The sequence below is a fragment of the Schistocerca gregaria genome, chromosome 1 (assembly GCF_023897955.1).
Source record: "Schistocerca gregaria isolate iqSchGreg1 chromosome 1, iqSchGreg1.2, whole genome shotgun sequence".
Lineage (NCBI taxonomy): Eukaryota > Metazoa > Arthropoda > Insecta > Orthoptera > Acrididae > Schistocerca > Schistocerca gregaria.
Genome location: NC_064920.1, coordinates 788,823,210 through 788,848,867, shown reverse-complemented (window position 1 = coordinate 788,848,867; position 25,658 = coordinate 788,823,210). Strand labels below are relative to the sequence as shown.

At 39.3% G+C, this 25,658-nt stretch overlaps 1 protein-coding gene across 1 annotated transcript in view; it reads right to left on the bottom strand.

The window, feature by feature from the left end:
- Window positions 1-9,348: 9,348 nt before the first annotated feature.
- The window catches only part of LOC126269529 (ribonuclease H1-like), a 126,251-nt gene continuing 109,941 nt past the window's right edge, over window positions 9,349-25,658 (bottom strand). The window contains exon 7 of the mRNA XM_049974000.1: window positions 9,349-9,970. The gene's annotated coding sequence lies outside the window, so the exon portion shown is untranslated. The remainder of the gene's footprint in view (window positions 9,971-25,658) is intronic.

The following is a 25,658-nucleotide window of genomic DNA, read 5'->3' as shown; positions in this document are numbered from 1 at the left end:
ATATTGCAACTGTGACTTATTAAACTAATAGTTTGGTAATTTTCACACCTGTCAGCACCTGCTTTCTTTGGAATTGGAATTACTATATTCTTCTTGAAGTCTGAGAGTATTTCACCAGTCTCATATGTCTTGTTTGCAGAAGGAAGAGTTTTGTCATGGCTGTCTCTCTCTCAAGGCTATCAGTAGTTATAACAGAATGTTGTCTTCTCCCAGGTCCGTGGTTCAGCTTAGGTCTTTCAGTGCTCTGTCAAATTCTTCATGCAGTATCATGTCTCTCATCTCATCTTCATCTACATCCTCTTCCATTTCCATAAAACTGACCTCATGTATATCTCCCTTGTATGGACCTTCTATACTCTCCTTCCACATTTCTGCTTTCCCTTCATTGCTTAGGACCAGTTTTCCATCTGAGCTCTTGATATTCATCCAGGTCATTCTCTATTCTCCAAAGGTCTCTCTTAATTTTCCTGTAGGCAGTATCTATCTTAACTCTAGTGATATAATCCTCTAACTCCTTACATTTGTCCTCTAGCCATCCCTGCTTAGCCATTTTGCACTTTTGTCACTCTCATTTTTGAGACGTTTGTATCACTTTTTGCCTGCTTCGTTTACTGCATTTTTATATTTTCTCCTTGCATCAATTAAATTCAATATCTCTTCTGTTACCCAAGGATTTCTAATAGCTCTTGTCTTTTTCCCTACTTGATTCTCTGCTGCCTTTACTATTTCATCTCTCAAAGCTACCCATTCTTCTTCTACTGTAATCCTTTCCCCTGTTCTTGTCAATAATTACAGAACGCTCCCTCTGAAACTCCTTACAACCTCTGGTTCTTTCATTTTATACAAGTCCCATCTCCTTAAATTCCCACCTTCCACAGTTTTTTCAGTTTTAATCTACAGTTCATAACCAATAAATTGTGGTCACAGTCGACATCTGCACCTGGAGATGTCTTACAACTTAAAATTTGTTTTCAAAATCTGGCTTCCCATTATATAATCATTTGGAAACCTTCCTGTGTCTCCAGATCTCTTCCATGTACACAACCTTCTTTCATTATTCTTAAACCAAGTGTTAGCTGTGATTAGATTATGCTTTACCAGGAGTCTTCCCCTTTCATTCTTTTCCCCCAATCCATATTCACATACTATTTTTCCTTCTCTTCCTTCCGGACCCAAATTACTTTTAAACTTTTATCTCCCTTCACTATCTGAATAATTTCCTTTTAGCTCACCATACATTTCTTCAACCTCATCATCATCATCATCAACAGCAGCAGCAGCAGAGCTAGTTGGCATAACTACTGTGATTGGTGTGGGCTTCAGTGTCTGTCTTGGCTACAATAATGCATTCACTATGCTGTTCATATTAGCTTATCTATGTTCCTATATTTTATTCATTATTAAATCCACTCCTGCATTACTCATTTTTTATCCTAAATTTATAACTCTGTATTCACCTGACCAGAAGTCCTGTTCCTCTGGCCATTGAACTTCACCAACATCACTAATTCCCACTGCATCTAACTTTAACTTACCCATTTCGATTTTCAAATTTTCTAACCTACCTGCCTTATTAAGGGATCAGGCAGTCCACACTACGATCTGTAGAATGCCAGTTTTGTTTCTTCTGATAACAACATCCTCTTTAGTAGTCCCAGCCCACAGATCAGAATGGGGGACTATTTTACCTCTCGAATACTTCACACAAGAGGATTCAAAAATGGCTCTGAGCACTATGGGACTTCACATCTGAGGTCACCAGTCCCCTAGAACTTAGAACTACTTGAACCTAACTAGCCTAAGGACATCACACACATCCATCCCGAGGCAGGATTCGACCCTGCGGCCATAGAGGTCGCGCGGTTCCAAACTGAAGCGCCTAGAACCGCTCGGCCACAAAGAGGATGCCATCATCATTTAACTACACAGTACAGCTGCATGGTCTCAGGAAAAATTACGTTTGTAGTTTCCTCTTGCTTTTAAGTCATCTGCAGTACCAGCACAGCAAGGGTATTTTGGTTGATGATACAAGGCCAGATCAGTCAGTTGTCCAGATTGTTGCCCCAGCAACTACTGTAAAGGCTGCTGAGCCTCTTCAGGAAGCACGTGTTTGTCTGGCCTCTTAATAGATACCCATGTGTTGTGGTTGCACCTACAGTATGGCTATCTGTATTGCTGAGGCGCACATGCCTCCCCACCAATGGCAAGGTTCATGGTTCATGGGAACTGGAAGTCACATCACATGAAAATAGTTTATTTTCTGCTAAATATCCTTCAGCTAATTACATTTTAAGACATCCTCAAAGAAGGTTGTGCATTACATTTTTGGCAAAGTTGCATCTTCACTGGAATACAGCAGTGCATCACATAAGACATGCTATCAGAGCAATAGACATCTTTTTTTCTGTTTACAAGTTGAGCTATTTGCAGCTGCAAAGTTGACCACCTGGGAAGAATGTTGTATGTCAATGAAAATATCAGATGTGGCTGATGTAAGTCACACTAAAAAGGATACTGTATCATTAAATGAAAGCATAGAAAGAGTACTAAATCCATCAAACTGGAAGCAGAATGTCAATAAAAGTAAGATGAACAGAGGAAAATCTTATATTTCAACAGCTGGTAAGGAAGTCCCTGAAGAAACTACATTAAAGTGGTAAGTATAAGAATGTTGTATATTATTGTAACATAGCTGTATATCATTGTAACATAAATGATACTTTTTACAACTGCCTTGTTGTGACAGGAGATATTAGAACAGCAGAGCAGGATTGTTTCTGGGCATAGCTTGCTGCCTTGGGGCCATACTTTTGCTGGGAAAAAAAGAGAGTAATGGATCTCATGACTAGCTATGAATGGAATTATGTAATATCAGAAGCTTGTGTGCATACTTCTTTCATTACAAAGGAAATGAAAAGAATATTTTTGTTGCTGTCAATGTTATTTGAACTTACTTTCTGATTGAATGGTTCAATTTATTTTTCCTCCATTTAACTTGTTCTTTGTTGTTGTTTCTTGTCCTACATACAACTAGTTTGTTTTTTTCTTTAAAAAAACTTTCGAAGTTAGTTAAATAAATTCACTGCATTATTTCAGTATGACAGGTATGTTTACCCTTGCCAAGATAATATCTTCTGTTAATACAGTCCATTATTCTTGCCATTATAACAGAAAACCAGTATTCATAATTTCACAATGTGCTTTTATGTTCTTACACAGAAAGCTACATAAAAATTACAATAACTTTCAAAATACTGGGAAATATCCTAAATGCACATTGTTGTTGTATAATAAATCTAGCATCACTTAACTAAACATAATAAAATGCATAAATAAGCACTACCAAAGGAAAACAGCAATAATTTTTACTTGCTTAACAATTATGAAATTCTAATAAACAACCTTCCTTAATGGATGACTTCATTTATACCATAATGTAAAATTTTAAAAATTGATTAGCATTTCAATAAAAAATTGGATCTTTAGCAGCATCAGTATGATCATGGAACCATCACTGTCAAATGTAGTTTGTGAAATATTCACAGACATTTCAGCACTATTTGTGACATTCTTCAACAGTTTCTATTTTAACTTGCTGAAAAAAGTCAGTACTTTGAAACATCACTTCACTTAATTCAAACAATATTTGGTCAGCAACTCAAGCACCTAGCCATAATACATTTTCCATTCGAATTTTCAATGCAAAGTCTGAAAAGCTTACTGTTGATCATGGTCAGCAATGAGGCTCAATCTTTTCATCTACAATGACTTATGTCGTCATTTAAGGAGACCTTAGATTTAAAATCTATTGATGTTTATTACAAATCACTGAATGTTTACATTGTTCATTCATTTTGTAGTATTGCAAACAAGATGCAATTGGCAGTTTTAATAAAGGAATCCACATCCGTGACAAAAGTTTCAAATTTCATGCAGGAGAACCGCACAAACATACCAACATGTACATTCTGTATGGACGACATCATAATAAGCACCCCAGGCATCGACAGACAACTGAAAGAGTTGAAAACAATCAAGTCACCTGGTCCAGATGGAGCCCCAATTCGCTTTTACAAAGAGTACTATATGGCATTGGCCCTTACTTAGCTTGCATTTATCGCAAATCTCTTGCCCAGCCCACAGTCCCAGGCAACTGAAAAAAAGTACAAGTGACTCTTGTATATTAGAAGGGTAAAAGAATGGACCCACAAAATTACAGACCAATATCCTTAACATCAGTTTGCTGCAGAATCCTTGAGCATATTCTCAGTTCAAATACAATAAATTTCCTTGAGAGGGGAAAGCTTCGGTCCACAAACCAGCACAGTTTTACAATACATCACTCAATATACTGTGCGCTACAGATGAAGGAAACAGGCAGCTTCCTTATTTCTAGAGTTTTGTAAAGCATTTGACATGGTGCCACACTGCAGACTGTAGACACAGGTACCAGCATATGGATTAGGTTCCCAGATAGGCGAGTAGTTTAAAGACTTCCTAAGTTGCTGAACCCAGTATGTTGTCCTTAATGGCGAGTGTTCACTGTTCATCATAGACAAGGATATTGTCAGGAGAGCCTCAGGGAAGCATATAGGACTTCGATTATTTTCTATGTACATAACTAATCTGGCAAACAGGGTGGGCAGCAATCTGCAGTTGTTTGCTGATGATGCTGTAGGGTACAGAAAGATTTCAAAGTAGAGTGACTGTAGGAGAAAGCAAGATGACTTAGATAGAATTTCTAGTTGGTGTGATGAATGGAAGCCATCTCTAAAAGTTGAAAAATGTAAGTTAATGCAGATGAAGAAACAACCCACAATGTTCGAATCAGCATTAATAGTTTTCTGCTTGACACAGTCACATCATTCAAATATTTGGGCATAATGTTGCAAACTGATTTGAAATGGTACGAGCATGTGAGGATTGTGGTAGGGAAGGTGAATGGTTGACTCTTGTTCATTGGGAGAACTTTAGGAAAGTGTGGTTTATCTGTAAAGCAGACCACGTGTAGGACTCTAGTGTGAATTATTCTTGAATATTACTCGAGTGTTCAATATCCACACCAAGTCGGATAAAGGAAGGCAGGCTGCTAGATTTGTTACGGGTACGTTCAAACAACATGTAAGTATTACAAAGATGCTTCAGAACTCAAGTAAGATTCGCTGGAGGAAAGCAATGTGACTTTTGAGGAAAACTATTGAGGAAATTTAGAGAACCAGAATTTGAAACTGACTGCAGAACGATTCTACTGCCACCAACACACATTTTGCTTAAGGCCCACGAAGATAAGACACCAAAAATTAGGACTTACAGCGAGGCATATAAACAGTCATTTTTTCCTCACTCTAATTGTGAGTGGAACTGGAAAGAAAATGACTAACAGAGGTACAGGCTATCCTCCACCACACTCCATACAGTAGCTTGCAGAGTATGTCTGTAGATGTAGACCATTGATGCAACTGAGGAAGGTATTGTAAATTAGTCTCTGTTGGTTGCATTATTGTCCTTGCCATATTACGCACAGTGCTCCCTCATGTTAGCATTGGCAAGGAGGGAAGGTGCGAGAGGAGTACCAAGTGCAGGGGCCAGTTGGATAGAAGAAATATTGAATTTAATTGATGAAAGGAGAAAATATAAAAATGCAGTAAATGAAGCAGGCAAAAAGGAATACAAACGTCTCAAAAATGAGATCGACAGGAAGTGCAAAATGGCTAAACAGGGATGGCTAGAGGACAAATGTAAGGATGTAGAAGCTTATCTCACTAGGGGTAAGATAGATACTGCCTACAGGAAAATTAAAGAGACCTTTGGAGAGAAGAGAACCACGTGTATGAATATCAAGAGCTCAGATGGCAGCCCAGTTCTAAGCAAAGAAGGGAAGGAAGAAAGGTGGAAGGAGTATATAGAAGGTTTATACAAGGGCGATGTACTTGAGGACAATATTATGGAAATAGAAGAGGATGTAGATGAAGACGAAATGGGAGATACGATACTGCGTGAAGAGTTTGACAGAGCACTGAAAGACCTGAGTCGAAACAAGGCCCCTTGAGTAGACAACATTCCATTAGAACTACTGACGGCCTTGGGAGAGCCAGACATGACAAAACTCTACCAGCTGGTGAGCAAGATGTATGAGACAGGCGAAATACCCTCAGACTTCAAGAAGAATATAATGATTCCAATCCCAAAGAAAGCAGGTGCTGACAGATGTGAAAATTACCGAACTATCAGTTTAATAAGCCACGGCTGCAAAATACTAACGCGAATTCTTTACAGACGAATGGAAAAACTGGTAGATGCAGACCTCGGGGAGGATCAGTTTGGATTCCGTCGAAATGTTGGAACACGTGAGGCAATACTGACCTTACGACTTATCTTAGAAGAAAGATTAAGAAAAGGCAAACCTACGTTTCTAGCATTTGTAGACTTAGAGAAAGCTTTTGACAATGATGACTGGAATACTCTTTTTCAAATTCTAAAGGTGGCAGGGGTAAAATACAGGGAGCGAAAGGCTATTTATAATTTGTACAGAAACCAGATGGCAGTAATAAGAGTCGAGGGGCATGAAAGGGAAGCAGTGGTTGGGAAAGGAGTGAGACAGGGTTGTAGCCTCTCCCCGATGTTATTCAATCTGTATATTGAGCAAGCAGTAAAGGAAACAAAAGAAAAATTCGGAGTAGGTATTAAAATTCATGGAGAGAAGTAAAAACTTTGAGGTTCGCCGATGACATTGTAATTCTGTCAGAGACGGCAAAGGACTTGGAAGAGCAGTTGAACGGAATGGACAGTGTCTTGCAAGGAGGATATAAGATGAACATTAACAAAAGCAAAACGAGGATAATGGAATGTAGTCAAATTAAATCGGGTGATGCTGAGGGAATTAGATTAGGAAATGAGACACTTAAAGTAGTAAAGGAGTTTTGCTATTTAGGAAGTAAAATAACTGATGATGGTCGAAGTAGAGAGGATATAAAATGTAGACTGGCAATGGCAAGGAAAGCGTTTCTGAAGAAGAGAAATTTGTTAACATCGAATATAGATTTATGTATCAGGAAGTCGTTTCTGAAAGTATTTGTTTGGAGTGTAGCCATGTATGGAAGTGAAACATGGACGATAACTAGTTTGGACAAGAAGAGAATAGAATCTTTCGAAATGTGGTGCTACAGAATAATACTGAAGATAAGGTGGATAGATCACGTAACTAATGAGGAGGTATTGAATAGGATTGGGGAGAAGAGAAGTTTGTGGCACAACTTGACTAGAAGAAGGGATCGGTTGGTAGGACATGTTTTGAGGCATCAAGGGATCACAAATTTAGCATTGGAGGGCAGCGTGGAGGGTAAAAATCGTAGAGGGAGACCGAGAGATGAGTACACTAAGCAGGTTCAGAAGGATGTAGGTTGCAGTAGGTACTGGGAGATGAAGCAGCTTGCACAGGATAGAGTAGCATGGAGAGCTGCATCAAACCAGTCTCAGGACTGAAGACAACAACAACAACAACATGTTGTTAAGTAAGTAAAGCTGCACTCAACTGTAAAAATGGTTGGAACACCACAGTGTTTTATCAGATATAGTACTATTCAAGATAGTAATCCATCACAGTACCCCAACTTCAGAACTGGCTTACTTATCCAGTTATAAGAGGACATGCAGTTTAAATAAGACTGCAAACCACAGTGGAACGTTGAATTCTTTATATGAACAAACCATTGATAAAAGTGAAAGAAGGGATAAATATCAGGAAAAAAAAATCATAGGAGTAGCTCGCAAGCAGACCTTCCAGTTTGCAGTCTGGCCATTATTCACTGAGCCATCAAGTCATATTTCTGCGTAAAGCATTAATTATCATTTATGAAACAGAAAGCTCATTGAGCCACAGGGACAAACACTGGTTATACATGACAATGCTGGTAGAGAAAGAAACAAACAATAAAAAGGTGGTGGTAACCTATGTTATTTGTCAGTTACATGACACTTTGACCAGCGTCCGTAGCCAAGGTCACTAATGGATTCATTTGTGGTGGTTCTTGACTATAATATAAGCCAGTTCAATTTCTTGTGTTGGAAAATTTTCACTGCCAGTATTTGGCCAGCATGGGGAGGAGAGATATTGGCATCAAGTTCCTCATTATCAGTCTTTGTGCCAATGGCCTACCTTAAAAGAGTTCTGATTGTCAGATGGTGCTGTTAAGCTATTCAAGAGGATCAGGCTATGTGCTGGCACTGGGATTCACCTTCTCCCCTCCCTTTAGACATAAAAACACTAACCCAACTCTACACAGTACAAGCACTCACCACAGTCATCCATCTGACACAGATGAACACTTGTTGCTTCGTCACAGGTGAGAGGAAGGCAATCATGCCACCTCTACTAGGACCTTGCAAAGCAAGTATATGCAGAATTGCTTCATTTGCTACCCAACAGTCATTGTCAGAGTACTGGTCTCTGCTATATCACAAATAATAAATAACAAATAATTATTTGTATTAACAGAAACATATAATCTTTTTATCCATGAACAACTTATTCACAAATATTTTCTTAATTTTCTATCTGTATTTGAATAATCATCTAGACAGATGTTTACTCAAATAATGCCTATCTCTGTTCACAACCAACACAAATATTTTAAATGATCACCGTTAGTATGTAAATAAACATTCTAATTCTTCTGCTTGAATTGCATGAAGCCTATTGATAAGGAAATTTACAATCTGACTAACTTGAGAGACTGGAAGCACTAGTTTATCATCAGTCCTCCAATAGAAGTAACTAAACCAATAAATAAAACAAAATTTACCTTCAACTTTTCACTAAAAAGGAAAAAAGAAAAAAAAATTAAAGGACACTATGTAAGTCTACATGCAAGATGAAGCCTAAATTATTTTTCATTATGAGTTGCACACTCACACAGATTCAGTAAAAAGTCTGCAACGTCCCACTGCAAATAACAAATCAATTCTCAAAGAGAATCAATGTGTCACTTTGCTCCCACTAACAAGCTACAAGTCATACTACTTTTCTAAATTGATGTATTGTAGAAACTTACAAGATAAAGGGTCCATGGCTAGATGTTAGAGTAACTGCATTCATGATTTTAAATATCTTCTCTACATTTTTTCCTTCGGGTAATGAGTCACGTATCTCCTGTGTGTGCGTGTTTGTGCGCAGGTGTGTGTGTGTGTGTGTGTGTGTGTGTGTGTGTGTGTGTGTGTGTGTGTGTGATGTTGTCCCTCTGATATCTTGTGTTTAAGATTTCTTCTCTTTCTTCAAATTAAATATTGTGCCTATTTGTTATTACAAAATTTAAATATGCTACATATGCCATTGCCAATTTTTGCACCAAATTCAAAAACATTTGTCATTTATTTTCCATGAATAAATACAACAAAAGGTAATAAAGTGCCTTGGGTTTTTCAATCTTACAATGCAAAGTAACTGGCCAAAAACCGATGAAAAGTAATTCTCAATATAAATGTTGTTTTTTAGATTCTAAATACAATACAGTCAGTAATTGTAAAACACAGTATCTGACAATGAATAAAATGCTTGTTTAAGTACAATGTGTGTACATAAATCAGTTCCATTACTGATAAATATTAAAATCTATGCTTTTTTCCCTTCACTCGCATGTCAGACTCATTCTTCCTCTTACTCACAAACATGACTCTTCAGCATGTCACATTCTGGGCAACAACAACAAATGTGAGCCATAGAAAAACAGAAAATAATATAACAGCATATAAAATAAAAATACAAAAATATGTTTATGGCAAAAGACTTATCATTGTTCTCTAGCTATAACTCATCAGTCACATGCTAAAAACCAAAGCACACAGTTCTATGATAATTTCTCATTAACGGCAAATAATTTCATGTTTCCATTTCAAACTGTCATCCATTTTTTCTTCTCACAATGTCATAAAGAAAATGGCTGTAATAAGCGACTTCCAAAATGTAATTCTGTACCTGCAAAAAATGCATACAGTTAGGGTTTTTGATAGGTCTACAGTACTGTACAATGCAAACATTTTCCTGGTGATAACACTTGAGTCTCTTAAAGTATTCCTTTGTATTATAACTGGTTAATTAAAGACAAACAACAAAAATCAGAAATTTTTGATTTCTAGATGTGATTAAATGCATTTCATCAAACAGCAAAGTACTTTTAACAGCTATGTGAGACTCAAATTGAAGTAAACAGTAGTACACATTCAGCTGTAAATTTTGTACTCTCTATTTAGCTACAGGTTTTGATGTGACATTACACTGTCATTATGCCCCATATAAACAACAAGATAATCAAGTACAGTAATAATGTTAACTGATGAATGAACAATCAACATCTACATCTACAATTATACTCCGCACGCCACCCAACGGTGTGTGGCGGAGGGCACTTTACGTGCACGCATACTCCCAGATATTTTACAGAAGTAACTGCTACCAGTATTTGTTCCGCTATCATATAATCATACAATAAAGGATCCTTCTTTCTATGTATTCGCAATACATTACATTTGTCTATATTAAGGGTCAGTTGCCATTCCCCGCACCAAGTGCCTATCCGCTGCAGATCTTCCTGCATTTCGCTACAATTTTCTAATGCTGCAACTTCTCTGTATACTACAGCATCATCCGCGAAAAGCCGCATGGAACTTCCGACACTATCTACTAGGTCATTTATATATATTGTGAAAAGCAATGGTCCCATAACACTCCTCTGTGGCATGCCAGAGGTTACTTTAACGTTTGTAGACGTCTCTCCATTGATAACAACATGCTGTGTTCTGTTTGCTAAAAACTCTTCAATCCAGCCACACAGCTGGTCTGGTATTCCGTAGGCTCTTACTTCGTTTATCAGGCAACAGTGCGGAACTGTATCAAACGCCTTCCGGAAGTCAAGGAAAATAGCATCTACCTGGGAGCCTGTATCTAATATTTTCTGGATCTCATGAACAAATAAAGTGAGTTGGGTCTCACACGATTGCTGTTTCCGGAATCCATGCTGATTCCTGCAGAGTAGATTCCAGGTTTCCAAAAACGACATGATACTCGAGCAAAAAACATGTTCTAAAATTCTACAACAGATCGACGTCAGAGATATAAGTCTATAGTTTTGCGCATCTGCTCGACAACCCTTCTTGAAGACTGGGACTACCTGTGCTCTTTTCCAATCGTTTGGAACCTTCCGTTCCTCTAGAGACTTGCGGTACACGGCTGTTAGTAGGGGGGCAAGTTCTTTCGCGTACTCTGTGTAGAATCGAACTGGTATCCCGTCAGGTCCAGTGGACTTTCCTCTGTTGAGTGATTCCAGTTGCTTTTCTATTCCTTGGACACTTATTTCGATGTCAGCCATTTTTTCGTTTGTGCGAGGATTTAGAAAAGGAACTGCAGTGTGGTTTTCCTCTGTGAAACAGCTTTGGAAAAAGGTGTTTAGTATTTCAGCTTTACGCGTGTCATCCCATCATCCCAGAGCGTCTGGATATGCTGTTTCGAGCCACTTACTGATTTAACATAGGACCATAACTTCCTAGGATTTTCCGTCAAGTTGGTACACAGAATTTTACTTTCGAATTCACTGAATGCTTCATGCATAGCCCTCCTTACACTAACTTTGACATCGTTTAGCTTCTGTTTGTCTGAGAGGTTTTGGCTGCATTTAAACTTGGAGTGAAGCTCTCTTTGCTTTTGCAGTAGTTTCCTAACTTCATTGTTGTACCATGGTGGGTTTTTCCTGTCCCTCACAGTTTTACTCGGCACGTACCTGTCAAAAACGCATTTTACGATTGCCTTGAACTTTTTCCATAAACGCTCAACATTGTCAGTGTCGGAACAGAAATTTTCGTTTTGATCTGCTACGTAGTCTGAAATCTGCCTTCTATTACTCTTGCTAAACAGATAAACCTTCCTCCCTTTTTTTATATTCCTATTAACTTCCATATTCAGGGATGCTGCAACGGCCTTATGATCACTGATTCCCTGTTCGTATCTGTTTGTAATCAGTAGGTCCAAGATGTTATCTCCACGAGTCGGTTCTCTGTTTAATTGCTCGAGGTAATTTCCGGATAGTGCACTCAGTATAATGTCAATCAATGCTCTGTCCCTACCACCCGTCCTAAACATCTGAGTGTCCCAGTCTATATCTGCCCAACAATAGTTTGGGGCAAGTAGATATCGCCAACTTTATTTAAGCAAAGCTCTCACCAATGCGGATGTAATAATTTGTAATTTATAGTGAAATCCATATAAAATAATTAAAAGTAATAGGGAACAAGTATACAATGTACCCAAGTCATATAAAAGGTACAGAATAACAAGAATCATCACAAATCCGTTGGAAGTTAACAGACAGTTAATGACAATCTCAAACAATGAATGCCATTTAATTTCTGTAATAATAAAATAATCTGCAACAGTCTGTCAGAGGTAATTGTAATAAACATTGACTGCATAAAAATACCTAAGAAATATACTAATTAGCCAAAATATTATGACCACCACTTTACTATCGATATACACCTGTCCATGCAATATCAGCATTGTCTGGCAAGGAATGATTGCAAGTCAAACACACACACGGTGCACGCAGTACCAGTGAGCATGTTGTCCGTGTGTAGAATAGGGAAGGCACACTATCTATTTGAGTCTGACTGAGGACAGACTGTGATGGTCCAGAGGCTCAGCACTAGCATTTTGGAATTTGCAGGACATGTCAGGTGTTCTAGGAATATTCTGGTAAGTGTTTTCAAGAAGTGGCAAAACCAAGATGAAATCACGTAAAGACACTGTGGGGTTAGGCGGCCACTCCTCTCTACAGATTTCAGATGTCATATGCTGGGCAGATTGTTGAAACAGGACAGGCAGCAAGCTATGGCAGAACTAACATCAGACTTTAATGCTGCGCAGAGCACAAATGTGTGTGAACATACAGTACATTGAACACTCCTAATGATGGGCTTCTGCCCATGCATGCATGATAACACCATGACACTGCCAACTACAAATGAAATGGGCACGTGACCATCAGCACTAGACATTGGCACAGTGGCAGGGAGTTGCGTGGTCTGATTAATCCTGATATCTTCTTCATCATGCCAATGGGAGGGCACGAATCAGTCATCATCCAGGGGAACAGCAACTTGGCATCTGTACTGCGAGACAGAGGCCAGCTGGCGGTGGTCCATTATACTCCGGGGAACATTCATATGGGTATCCATGGTCCTAGTGGAGCTCATGTAAAGCACCATGATGGCTAAGGCATATCATACACTGGTTGCAGACCATGTATACCCCTTCACGACACTCATGTTTCCCTATACTCACTTACTGCTATGGCCACACAAACCACAGTCAGTCTTTGGCCTAACTAATCAGCATCCTCCAACGACCTGACTCCATGTATTCTTCTTCAGACAGCCCCAGCATACTCATATCCTCTCTGACCTGATCAATCCTTCGGAGTCATGGTCTTCCCCATGGTCTTTTGCCTCTAATATCTTCCTCCACTACCTGCCTGATGATCTGGCCTTCTTGATGCATTGTGTGTCCATACCACTTCAATCTTCTTTCTTTGATCACTGCCAGGATGACCACTGACTTGTACAGCTCCTGCAATTCACAGTTCTTTCTTTTCCTCCATTCATCTCCATCCTTCACTGGTGCAAAAATCTGTCTGAGAATGGCATTCTCAAATGTCGGGAGTTTTCTTTCCACGTTTTGGGTGATGGTGCAGCTCTCTGCTCCATATAAGACTACATGTTGTATTATTGTCTTGTAGACCCTGGTCTTTAAAGATCTCGATAGAAGTCGGTACTTTAACAGCTTTCCCAGAGCAAACCTTGATCTGTTTCCTGCTTGTATTTGTGGGGTAATTTTCTGGTCTATCTTATTCCTTTCATTGAGTATAGCCCCAAGATATTTAAAGTCTTTTACCATTTCAAAGACTTTGTCCTCCACCTTCACAGATCTGTCATTATTTTCTCTCCTAACTATGAGGTATCTTGTCTTATCCATATTCAACTTCAGGCCTGCTCTCATTGCCTCTTCCATTAACATTCTTGTCATTTGAACCAAGTCTTGTCCTTTCTCTACTATTAAAACTACATCATCCACATAGGCCAGGGTGTTGATCCTTCTTCCCAGTTGTATTCCTGTCTCTAGGCTTGCTACCTCTCTCAGGGCTCTCTCCAATACCAGGTTAAACAGAAGAGAGGAGAGGCAATCTCCATGTCGCACTCCAGTCCTCACCTTGAACTTCGTTGATATGTTTCCACTTACTTTCAACATGCATGTTGTCTCCTGGGTGCATATCTGTCAGTTTTATAAGTTTTCTCAGAACTTGAGCCCTTTTGAGTTCTTGCCATATTGCTTGTCTATTCACACTATCATATGCTCTTTGGAAGTCCACAAAAGGCAGTGAACTCTTTGTTAGCACTTGCCATATTGTATGTAAATGGTCTACAGTTGACTTTCCTTTTCTGAAACCTGCTTGTTGGAATCCCAGCACTTTCTCGACATGTGGTGTTAGTCACTTCAGTAACAACATGCTCAAGATCTTATAAGCTGTGCATAGTAGTGTGATTCCTCTATAGTTGCTACATCTCATTGGGTCTCCTTTCTTTAGAATGGGCAGATTAAGTGGTATAGTTTCCCTATGGTAGTGACATTTTTCAGTAAGATAATGCACCTTGTCACAAGGCCAGGAGTTTGATCGAGTGGTTTGAGGAACACAGTGGCGAGTTCCAATTGATGGGCTGGCTGCCCCCCCCCCCCCCCCCCTCCCCTCCCCAACTAACCAGACCTGAACCTGATCGAACACACCTGGGATGTAAATGAATGTTGTTTCTGAGCTCATTGTTCCCTCCCTGGAATTTATGGGAATTTGGTGACATTTGTGTGAGAGTGTGGTGCCAACTCACCTCAGCAACATACCAAGACTTCACTGCTTCCCTACCACAACCCATCACTGCTGTTATATGTGCCAACATACCAAGGCTTCACTGCTTCCATACCACAAGATGTCACTGCTGTTATCCATGCCAAAGGTGTACATACCAGCTATTTGGTAGGTGGTCATAATGTTCTAGCTGATAAGTGTACATAAAAGCTAAATAAGTCAAATCACAAATAAAAGCATAACTAGGTAAAAAAGTAAAGTGATTAAAGCAAGTGTAGGCAGGTAGTGCCAAATCAAGATAAAATTGCTTGTTCATTAAGTGACTAATCCATGTGTAGGGAACAACACCATTGCATAACATAAAATAGGAGGGAAATCAAGTATATGCCATTCTGTATTCCAAACCCCTAGAACTTAATCCAATCGAAGGTCGCATACCAGAATACCGATCTAAAGATATGGCTTGCCTGTAGTTGATTTCAGCAGCCTATCAGAGTTCATTCTCTAGAATCCTAATGTGACCCAGAGTCCACACAAGATCATCGAGCATCCACATTGTTCAAAGGCGAAAAGGAAATCATGGGTAGTCAGGAGCAAGTGATGTGTGGGTAACACCAGTCAAGAGCTTGTAAACTGCTGAAAGATTTGCTAAAGGCAAAGAACTCACCAGTGTAGAAATGGATATGCTCAAGAGCATGAGAGGCATCCACCAATTCCACAGTGAAAACACTGTAGCTCTCTGGCAAGGATTGGAGCTCATTACATCCTGCATGAATGTAAGCAAAGTCGGCATGACCACAACCATTGACCTATTAATAAAGGCTACCTCTAATGGAGAAGAATTGGCAGCAGAGGGCCTCAGGATTAACTATGTCTTCTGGGCCTTGTAATAGGTAAAGACAGAGCTGTGGATGGGAGATGCGCCATGGAGGTGTACGTGAGCAGGCCCAGAGAAGAGGTGGTACAGGGGCTGGATGTAAATGGTGATCGAACCCCAGACCTGGGCCACCTCCGTGAAAGGTGGATCTACACATCTGGAAAGATGAGATGATTGTCTGGGTGCTCCTGGGAAAAGTAGATGCATAACGCATAAGCAATCAACTGTTGTTGGCACAGAACCCACAACAAAGGAACCCCAGCTTCGGCTAGGAGTCTGATCACAGGGCTAGTCAGAAAGCTATCAGTTGCCAGTCATAGGCAACAATGGTGTATCAGATCCAGTATCTGTAATGTTGAAGGCGATGCTGAGCTGCATGTGAGACTGCTGTAATCTGGACGGGACTGGACCAATGCTGTGTAGAGCTGTATCAGAGCAGAGCAGGCTGCACCCCAGTTGGTGTTGCTGAGGCATCCAAGAGCACTGAGGTGCGACCAACATGTATACTTTAGCTGACAAAGATGGGGAGGCCATGTTGAATGGACATCAAAGACCAGCCCCAAACAATTACAGGAAAACCTGTATGTGTGTATATGTCATCATTTGAACTTCAATAGATTTAACAAGATATATGATCAGCAGCAGCTAAAAAGAACTTCAGAGATTGTGTTGTATTAACAATTAAAGGAAAACCTGCAACATAGTATGACTAAAACACATGAAACAATGCATACAGCAAGAGTCAAAAGTAATGTGAAAGTAAAAGAAAAATGACAGATATTGCCCTGTAGTAACATGGTAGAAATAAGCCACAAAAGTATGCAGTGCCTAAGTTTAGATTAAAGGAATAGTGATTCCTTATTGAATGAAGGCAAGTAATACATAGAATAAAATAAGGAAAAATACAAAATCAAATAAGCAATAATTCTCTTAGAATGTAAAATGTAACAACATATCAACATTCCACATGATATAGCTATCATGAAATGAAACAAAATGCTAGGAAGTGATGTTGCTGCTTAGGAGAAGAAGAACCAAAAGAATACATGATAACTGATGGGATTACATAATTTATTGATCTACAGTTATGCTGATATGATTATGCTTACAATGGATAGCTGCACCAAATCACATAATTTTTTTGTGGACACTTTAACAAGAAACTTCTTACGTGAGAGTTTGTACAATGGTTGCAGAACATACAACTAGAAGTTAGGGCTGAACTACCATGTTTATGACGCTGTCATCCTAAGTGACCAACCACGCGATAGCTGTTAGCAAATGTTTCATGTGTTCCATTTTGCTCTGGGTTCTGCACTGCTTGTTGTTTCCTTTTCAGTGTCTGAAACAAGTGAAGAGACTAACCTTTACCAACTGTGGGGCTTGAATATGACTCTCACAACACCAGAAGGCATTGGTGATCCCTATAACAATTTGTCATTTCTGCTTTTGAAGCACAGAACAAAGACATTGACTATCAGCCCTGCAAGAGGGAGGGGGGCTTTGTTCCTTCACATCACTCTTCACCCCTCGGGTGGTCTAAGCTCTCAATTGTTTGCTCTTGCAACCAACAGCCACATATAGTGTACGCACTATATTTCAGAATTTTTACAAGAAATTTTAAGATAAAATAATGAGATCATAAAGATGATTATCTCATAGCTCAAAATGCTCTGAAAGCTAAACATACAGGCAAAACTATAAATAAAACTGAATTATTTATTTCTATTCCAACATATGAGAATGAAATTTAAAAAATAATAAGTATGCCAAAACAAAATTTATCAAGCCAAAAAGCATCCCTGTGTTCACCTTACCTCATTTTGAAAAACTTCCAGTTTGTATCACAAGTTTTGCTTGAATTTTGAAGACACTTTGCTTTGTCATATACAAGGTGGCCAGAAACAATATGTACACCTTTTAAGGGTGTTGCAGTGTAACCTGTGCTGAGAACTAATTGTTACAAAAAAAATTCAGCACACTGTGCCATTTATGATTTAATTAGCACTGAATTTATCCAGTCAGGCTATTGTGTGTGCAAATGCAAGAAACCTGCCAGCTACTGTGTTCCCAAACGTGTTCTTTGTTTGGTCAGCTGAAACTGTAAAAAAAATCATTGGAAACCACTGGACAGTAGTGAGGATCAAACCCGCAGCCAACAGGTCAGCAGTCTGGTGTGCTACCATCTACGCTATGAGAACAACTAACACTAATTATATCAGCTTGTGTAGTGGATGTGGGAAGCAGGAGTGGTGGTGGTGGCGGGGGGAAAGAATGAGCATATTTTATTGTTAACTTGCTTTAGTTCGTGCATTCAAGCAGTTGTTCTTATAGTGTAGGCGGTATACACGAGACTGCTGAGCCATTATCGTGGTTTTGATTATTGCTGCCGTCTGATTTTTAAATCACTCTCTCATTCAGTTTGAGTATACACACACACACACACACACACACACACACACACACACACACACACACACACAAAATGAAAACAGGAAACACCATCTCAACAATGGCCTGATTTGCTAACTTCAATGCTACTTAAATAGGAAACAGTTATTTCTCAGCACTGCCTAAGTTGCAACATCCTTATAATGTTTTCATACTGTTTTTGACCACCCTGTACGTCCACCTCCAATTTTAAGTTGTGTCTTAATTTGTATAATAACACAGAAACTTCTCTTCTTATTTAACTTCAATCTTAAAACAGCTTAAAAATATTAACAACCTTCTGTGATAAATAATCAGAATATGAAATCACAGCTCTCTTAACACAGTGTGTAGTATTCTTATTTGGTTCATGTTCAGTTTGTTACATATTAATTTACTCATCACATTTTAAGGGTATCCATTTGCTTTGGCTAATTGTTTGATAATATTCAGATCCGTTATTCTAGTGTCTTTACTCTTTGAAATTTTGCTTGTTCTATCAACTAAAAAGCAAAGGGCAAATTGTTTTTGGCAGTTCAGTAACTGCAGTCCACTTATTATTTTCATGTTTGCTAGTATATTCAATTATATCATGCACATTATTAAATTAGTTAACTGTGACCATAATCTTTCATTTCTCCCTGTCTATCAACAGCAGAATATAATTTATGTAGCTCTTGTAGTCAAGATTGTACCAACCGAATGTTGTGGGGATTTTGCACAGATGCATATTCATCAATGCTGTCCAAGCAATGCAGATTGTTGTGACTTCTGAAATTTTCCCGGCGTATTTGTTCTTCTAATAATTTCCGGGCATGCAGCCGGATCCCGTCGACATTCTGCCACAATATTTTGGCCCAGAGACGTCCGGCCATCATCAGGTATGTACACAACTACTGGAGAGCCCAGGTGGAGTCGCGGTATTTATGCCAAATCTCGCGCATACGAAATGTACTGGCATCCTACAGCGCATGCGTCACGTGTTGACATGCGCGGCATAGCCGAGTTGTACGTGCTGCCCTCGGTGGTGAAAGTAAAAGATCATCTAGTCATTGAGTATCGAATGACGCTGTCTATTCCGCTGTGATTGTATAATTTTAATAACAGGATTCCAATTTTTATCCAGTTGAAAGCCGTTGTCACGATTTATAAGATTATCGGCAAGACGTATTTCCACTGATTCCTTGGTTACGGAATCCTAAAATCCGGAAACCGGAGCTAAAATTTTTGTTCCATTGTATTCCATTGAATGTCCCAATGAAAAACAGTGCTCTGCTACTGCCAATTTTGACAGTTGCCGCAGACGGGTGTATCTTTCATGTTATGTACATCGTTCATGGACAGTTCTTGTCGTCTGGCCAATATATGCAGAGCCACATTCACAGGGAATTTTGTAGACACCTGCTTTCTTCAGTTGTAAATAGTCTTTAACGGATCCAACCAGGGCCCGGTTCTTTGCTGGTGGATGGAAGATAACCTTGATTTTATTCTTCTTCAGTAATCGGCCTATTTTCGACGACACCTTCCCGCCGTATGGACGAAACACAGTAGATTTAAAGTCATCATCAGCATCCTCAGTGCGCTGCTTCTTGTTATGACAGTTGCGCATGGCCTTTCTTATTTGGCGTGAAGTGTAGCCATTCTCTTTAAAAACCTTTTGCAAGTGTTCTAATTCTGCGTGGAGGTTTTCATCATCCGATATTGCATACACTCGATGTATTAAGGTACTGAGAACACCGGCTGTTTGTGCTGGGTGGTGGCAGCTTGATGCCTGGAGATACAGATCTGTGTGAGTCGGTTTCCTGTACACAGAATGTCCTAATGACCCATCATTTTTATGGCGTACTAGCACATCTAGAAATGGTAAAGTGCCATCTTTTACAATCTCCATCGTGAATTTGATGTTCGCATGTAAAGAGTTTAAATGATGAAGGAATTTCTCCAGTTCCTGTCTGCCATGAGGCCATACAACAAAAGTATCATCTACGTACCGCCAGAAGACCGTAGGCTTTAAGACAGCAGACTCAAGTGCTTTCTCCTCAAAGTCCTCCATAAAGAGATTAGCTACCACAGGGGACAAAGGGCTCCCCATGGCGACGCCGTCTGTTTGTTCAAAGAATTCGGCATTGAATAAAAAGTACGGTGAGGAGAGTATATGTTCAAACAAGGCCGTCATTTCTGCACTGAATAAGTTACCAATAAGATGTAAAGATTCCATTAAAGGCACTTTGGTAAATAGTGAGACCACATCAAAGCTGACTAATAAATCCGAGCTGCTAAGCTTAACTTCCTTCAAGCAACTGACAAAATCCTCGGAATTACGTATATGGTGGCAACATTTACCCACATACGGCTTTAGTATTGAGGCCAGATATTTTGCTGTAGAATAGGTGGCAGCACCAATATTACTCATTATTAATCATAGTGGAGCACCATCCTTGTGTATCTTGGGAAGACCGTAGAGTCTTGGTGGTACTGCATTGTGTGGTCTCAATCTCTTGATAAATTGTTCAGGTAGAGAACAGTCGTTCAAAAGGGTAGCAGTTTTCCTTGATATTCGGCTTGTTGGGTCCTTTTCAATTCTGCAGTACGTAGAATCATTTAGCTGACAATATATCTTCTCGTTGTAGGCTTCCCTTGTCAGAAGAACTGTGGCGGTACCCTTATCCGCAAGCAGTATGACTGTGCTAGTATCTTCTCTGAGGCTGCGGAGAGCAGCTCTTTCAGCTGGCGAGATGTTCCTTTGTTGTGGCGCACATTTCAACAACGTTCGGCTAGATTCACGTCGAATTTCGTCTGCAGTATCCGCAGGGAGACGTCTAATGGCTTCCTCAATGGAACTGATGAAATCCGTTAAAGGCAGTGAAGTAGGAGTAGGGGCGAAGTTTAAACCTTTCGCAAGCACTGACATCGTCGCATCGTGAAACAATTTCTCCGTAAGGTTCACCACGGATCGTCCAGAGATAGCTTCTTGCAGCTTTCATGTTACGAGTTGGCTAAACTTCGCACTTTGCCTGTTCGTACTGTTCCTGTGAGCCCAGTCTGCCTTGGCCCAGGATACACCGTCAATCCAGTCCCAGCTAAGGGAAGAACATCTTGCTGCAATCTTCAGATGTAAATAATATAAATTCCTGGCAACAGCGTCTAACTCACGACGCGTAAAACGGATTCGTTCTCTTATTAAAGCCAGACTCGCCTTGCGTTTTATATTGTTGGCGGCTATACTATTAATAAAATGAACAACTCTGGCGAAAGTTGGAATCAAGTTATTGTCTCTACATTTCAGTAAAAAATTTAGTGAACTCAGCAACCTGGCTCTTTTCTCACGTAATTTATCCAGTACGTGGATATGCTGAACCATCTCCTCCCCGTAAAGGTATTTGATGTGACTTCTGAAATTTTCCCGGCGTATTTGTTCTTCGAATAATTTCCGGGTATGCAGCCGGATCCCGTCAACATTCTGCCATGATATTTCGGCCAAGAGACGTCAGGCCATCATCAGGTGAGTACACAACTACGGAAGAGCCCAGGTGCAGTCGCGGTATTTATGCCAAATCTCGCACATGCGAAATGTACTGGCATCCTACAGCGCATGCGTCACGTGTTGACATACGCGGCATAGCCGAGTTGTACGTGCTGCCCTCGGTGGTGAAAGTAAAAGATCATCTAGTCATTGAGTATCGAATGACGCTGTCTATTCTGCTGTGATTGTATAATTTTAATAACAGAATTCCAATTTTTATCCATTTGAAAGCCATCGTCACGATTTATAAGATTATCGGCAAGACGTATTTCCACTGATTCCTTGATTACGGAATCCCAATATCCGGAAACCGGAGCTAAAATTTTTGTTCCATAGTATTCCATTGAATGTCCCAATGAAATACAGTGCTCTGCTACTGCCGATTTTGACAGTTGCCACAGACGGGTGTATCTTTCATGTTCTGTACATCGTTCATGGACAGTTCTTGTCGTCTGGCCAATATATGCAGAGCCACATTCACAGGGAATTTTGTAGACGCCTGCTTTCTTCAGTTGTAAATCGTCTTTAACGGATCCAACCAGGGCCCAGTTCTTTGCTGGTGGACGGAAGATAATCTTGGTTTTATTCTTCTTCAGTAATCGGCCTATTTTCGACGACACCTTCCCGCCGTATGGAAGAAACACAGTAGATTTAAAGTCGTCATCAGCGTCCTCAGTGCGCTGCTTCTTGTTATGACAGTTGTGCATGGCCTTTCTTATAGGTGTGAAGTGTAGCCATTCTCTTTAAAAACCTTCTGCAAGTGTTCTAATTCTGCGTGGAGGTTTTCATCATCTAATATTACATACGCTCGATGTATTATGACTAGATGATCCTTTATTTTCACCACCGAGGGCAGCACGTACAACTCGGCTATACCGCGCATGTCAACACGTGACGCATGCGCTGTAGGATGCCAGTACATTTCGCAAGTGCAAGATTCAGTAGTTGTGTACTCACCTGATGATGGCCGGACGTCTCCGGGCCGAAATATCGTGGCAGAATGTCGACGGGATCCAGCTGCATACCCGGAAATTATTAGGGAAAAAAAAAAAAAAAAAAAAAAAAAAAAAAATTCAGGTTGTTGTTTCCAACGATGAAGACATATGCCTTTGAAACAGTGCTTTTGCAAAGTAAGTGGTTGAGACTACATTTTAGCTTTCAAATGTTTTCAAAGATGGAATCTCTTACCAAACAAAGTTTTGCACATTTTAAAAAACTTATCAGGCATATTAAAATAGTTTGAGTTCAGACTTCAAACCCCTTCCATAGCATTTTGTTAGTAATGCTGTGTTAGCTTTCAGAGATGCTACTTTTACAATGTGGAGTTTTGGACAGCAGAGGAATATAATTGACACTACGAAGTACCTTTTCTCTGTAGCAGTATGACAGTATAAGGTTACAAAAATACTCTGATGTCTGCAGACTAATACATGTAATAATCCATGGGAACATGGTTTTAATGGTACAAAGAACTACTAATGGACTGATCTGGTAAATAGGCTGATCTGAAGAAAATGAATACCTATGGGATGTTTTAGATCACTAGGTTCACATGAAACTGTAAAACAGGTGTCTCCAAACATTTCAGTCAAAGGACCACACTGTTTCTGCCACTCAGTCCCAAGGTCTGTCTTTGATGCCTGATACCCTGGTGGAACTTGTCAGTACAATTCAGAAGTTTTTGTGATGCTTACTGCTACTGCCACTCAAGTTGATACTGAGTGGCACTGCAGGAGTCATCAGGAAGTGAAATGCTTATTGTTTGATCTTGAACTGTGGTCTAATTTTATTTCATATACATTGCTACAAATAAAAACCACTTGTAAAGGTCACTGTAATGTGCTTTCATGAAACACTGTTACTTCAGTGCATAATTAAATCACAGCAAGTGGTCAGAATGTAGCACAAGTGCATATGCTGTCAGCACTGCGGGATATCTTCCTAGCGCTTGCCATGTGGCTGTAATAACGGTGACCTCTTTGTTTCCTGCAGTCACCACTGGCAGGGCTAAAGGAAAGTGGGACAGACTACAATTCATCATTCTAACATACTGTAGTGTCGAACTATGAGCAAATTTTTGTTTCAGGACCAGACAGTTATTGAGGCACCTATGGCACGGGGAGCGAGGGTATATTGCATTCTGCAATTTCTGTTGGCAGCTGTAGGGAAGTGCCCAGATCATTTTTTTGCTGCAGTGATAGCCAATGCATATGCTGCACTTTATGTATCAATATGACTACTTCCAACATTGCTAAATGTGTAGTAGTGATGTCTTGCAGAGAGTACAGAAGTGCAGCAGTACAGCACCATTTTGGGGGTAGCAGAAACATGTGCTATATGAAAAGCAAAACATAGTGGGACCAGTGTGACTACAGTTTCTTAGTGAAGATGTAGTGAGTTTAACAGTGAGCATTTAATTTAATTAAAATTGCCTTACACCAGATAAATCTAGTGTAAATGTTTACTCAAACCCTTGCTCTTAATATTATTAATTGGCACCATTTTGATTTGCAGTTACATCGCTTTTTGTGGGGATCTGTGTAAATATGGAAGAGAAATGGAAGATAGATAGTAAATGTAGAAACTTTAAAGAGCAATAAGAACATTAACATTTCACGATTGAGTGAAGTAATAAGACACTGTGTATAATTTGAAATGAAACCACATCAGTTCTCAAAGAATACAATATGAAATGTCATTATAAGTCTAACCATTCTCAGAGTTATTCCAAATTTACCTGGTGCCAACAGTTAGAAATAAATGCATCTTTGAAACATGGTTTGAAATCTCAGCAAATGTTTTTTACATAACTAAATGCTTAAAGCAGAAACTCATGCTAGTTCCGGTGTGGCTCATGTAATAGCAAAACAGGAGAACCTCTTACTGATGGCAAATTAAAACTGCCAGCAAACACTGTGGCTCAAAGGCTAAGTGATATCGTTAAAAATATATTAACTCAACTTTCTGAAAAAACTACACTCAGATTGGTTCTCTTTGGCTCCAGCTGAGTTAATAGATGTTTCAGATACTGCACTGGTGTTGATTTTTATCTGATGGGTAAACAAAACTTGCTAAATGTATATTTTTAAGGAGTAGGAAATGCTGTTCAGAAAAATATCTACAATGGAACAACTTCAGGTATATCACAAATGATGATGGCAAAAGCATGTGTGGAAAAAATAAAGGTCTCGCCGCGCTCTTGTCAAAGGCAGTAGAAAATGATTGTGGTCAAAAGCATTAATTTTACATCACCTCATTCCTCCACAGTCTTTGTCAGAAAATGCTTGGATATATAAGAAGTTTTACAGCCAGTCATATCAGCTATTAATTATATAACATTGTGTGCTTTTAATCACCATCAATTTCATGAATTTATTGAAGAAATTTAGGAAAATGACTTACCATATCATACAGCTTTGCTGTGGAAAAGCTCACACACGATTTTTTGAGCTCTGAACAACAACAGAATTTTGTTTGAATGAAAGGAATCATCCTCTGCCTAATTTTCAACACAATGAGTGGTTATGGGAATTATCATTTTATATGGATTTAAGTAAACATACGAACAACTTTAAAGACAAATATTTAAATTCATCATTGCTTGCATTTTATATGTGTCTTCCACATACAGCTTTATAATACAGTATTGCAATCTTTTGTTTATAGTACATTACATCCTGTTTTAGTGGAAACTTGCTTAAAGATATTTGTTTAAACTTGTGCTTCAAAATCTGTTGAAAAAGAGACTTAGCATGATCATTAATTAAATTCATAACATGCGTAAATACTGCATTACGGTCATCTTTAATGAACTCGTGTTAGTTAACCACAACAAATCAGATGGTAATTCATAAATATATATTGCAAGGGAAAGGGTTACCATGACTGGGGAAGGAAATATCATGCAATTGTGTTGCATAAAATTTGC